A 2,729-nucleotide genomic window follows, 5' to 3' on the forward strand; every position below is an offset into this window, starting at 1 on the left:
GAGGCGGGCTGCTCGCTTCTCCCGAGTTCTGATAGATGGCCGCAGCAGCATCGACATCCTGTACTGAGACACTATGGAGAAGTTAGGAATCAAACAGACGCAGCTTCAGCCCAGTCGGACTGTATTCCACGGCATAGTTCCTGGCCTTTCCTGCTCACCAATCGGCAAGACACAGATAGATGTCCTCTTTGGGGACAAAGATCACTTCCGCCGAGAGCCAGTCTGGTTTGAGGTGGTGGACCTTGAGAGCCCCTATCACGCGCTACTTGGCCGGCCTGCTCTGGCCAAGTTCATGGAGGTCCCCCACTATGCTTACCTCAAGATGAAGATGCCGAGCACCAAGGGAATCCTGACCATAACCGGAGACTACAAGAAGTCGTCCGCCTGTGCAGCAGACAGCAGCCGGCTAGCCGAGTCCCTCGTGATTGCAGCAGAGAAGCGGCTCCTTGACCAGGTTGTGGCAATGGCAGGCAAGCAGCCGGAAATGTCACCCAACCCCAAGGACTCGGAAGCTGAGGGCTCGTTCAAGCCGACAAAAGAAACGAAGAAGATACCCTTGGACCCGGAGCACCCGGAGAGGCACGCTGTCATAGGTGCAAACCTCGATAGCAAATAGGAAAGCGAGCTTCTCGATTTCCTCCGTGAGAATCGGGACATCTTTGCATGGTCTCCGAAAGACATGCCGGGTTTCCGACGGATTTCGCCGAGCACAAGCTACATGTCCGACCTGATGCCAAGCCAGTCAGGCAGCCCTTGTGCCGCCTGTCAGAAGAGAAGAGTTGTTGGAGAAGAGATAGCCCGGCTTCTAGCAGCCGGCTTCATCATGGAAGTATTCTTCCCAGAATGGTTGGCCAACCCAGTCCTTGTGCTAAAGAAGAATAAGCAGTGGCGCATGTGTATTGATTATACCAGCGTCAACAAAGCTTGCCCCAAAGATCCCTTTGCCTTACCAAGAATAGATCAAGTGACAGACTCCATAGCCGGATGCGAGCTGCTGAGTTTTTTAGATGCATACTCAGGGTATCATCAGATCAAGCTGAACCCGGTCGACAGGCTGAAGACCGCCTTCATCACACCATTCAGAGCCTTCTGCTACTTGACCATGACGTTCGGCTTGAGGAATGTCGGCGCCACGTTTCAACGTTGCATGCAGAAGTGTCTCCTCAAGCAACTCGGCAGAAACGCCCATGTCTATGTGGACGACATTGTGGTGAAGACGGAGAAGCATGGCACGCTCCTAGAAGACCTCAAGGAAACCTTTGAAAACTTGCGCCGATTTCAAATCAAGCTCAATCCGGAGAAATGCGTCTTTGGAGTACCAGCCGGCCACCTTCTTGGCTTCCTGGTCTCAGAGCGCGGCATAGAGTGCAACCCTGTGAAGATCAAGGCCATCGAGAGGATGGAGGTGCCCACCTGACTGCTGGACGTGCAAAAATTCACCCGCTGCTTGGCATCCATCAACCGTTTCATCAGTCGGCTGGGCGAGAAGGCTCTTCCCCTATACCAGCTCATGAAGAAGACCACTTTTTTCAAGTGGAATGATAAGGCGGACGAAGCTTTTCTCCAGCTCAAGAAGATGTTGACCACTCCGCCTGTCTTGGCGACTTCGACTGCTAAGGGGCCCATGCTTCTCTACATCGCCGCCACTAGTCGAGTGGTCAGCACAGTCATAGTTGTGGAGCGCAAGGAAGAAGGCAAAGCACTACCAGTCCAGAGGCATGTGTATTACCTGAGTGAAGTGTTGTCCGCCTCCAAGCAGAACTACCCCCACTATCAGAAGATGTGCTACGGCATGCATTTTACCGCCAAGAAGCTAAAGCCGTACTTTCAAGAGCACCCAATCACTGTTGTCTGCACTGCTCCGCTTGCCGAGATCATTGGAAGCGGAGATGCTTCGGGCCGAGTGGCCAAATGGGCCATAGATTTGGCCCCCTACACCATCTACTACCAGCCTCGCACCGCGATCAAGTCACAAGCGCTGGCCGACTTCCTCGTCGACTGGGCCGAGACCCAGTACCTGCCGCTAGTGCCGGACTCCACCCATTGGCGGATGCACTTCGATGGTTCCAAGATGCGCACCGGTTTGGGAGCCGGCATCATCCTCACCTCTCCCAAAGGCGACAAGCTCAGATATGTGTTGCAAATTCACTTTGCCGCCTCCAACAACGTAGCTGAATACGAAGCACTCATACAGGGGCTCCGGCTTGCCAAGGAACTCGGCATTCGCCGGATCCTGTGATATGGTGATTCCGACTTGGTGGTCCAGCAGTCGTCGGGCGACTGGGACGCCAAGGATGCAAATATGGCAAGCTATCGCTTCCTTGTACAGCAACTCAGTGGATACTTTGAAGGGTGCGAGTTCCTCCATGTGCCAAGAAATGACAATGAGCAAGCAGATGCCTTGGCACGGATCGGCTCCACCCGGCAAGCGATACCAGCCGGCGTCGCCCTGCAATGCCTCCTCAAACCGTCTGTCAAGCCATCGCCAGAATTAGACTCCATCTTCGTGCCGGCTCCTCCTGAAGCAGTCGGATCCGACATGAGGACCTCAGGAGCCGGCGCGGGGACTTCGGCAGGCGGTTGTGACGCCCCCGATTCAATCGTACACTAATCATACACGCAAACGTGTACGATCAAGATCAAGGACTCACGGGAAGATATCACAACACAACTCTAAAAATAAAATAAGTCATACAAGCATCATAATACAAGCCAGGGGCCTCGAGGGC

The sequence above is a fragment of the Triticum aestivum genome, chromosome 3D (assembly GCF_018294505.1).
Source record: "Triticum aestivum cultivar Chinese Spring chromosome 3D, IWGSC CS RefSeq v2.1, whole genome shotgun sequence".
Classification (NCBI taxonomy): Eukaryota; Viridiplantae; Streptophyta; class Magnoliopsida; order Poales; family Poaceae; genus Triticum; species Triticum aestivum.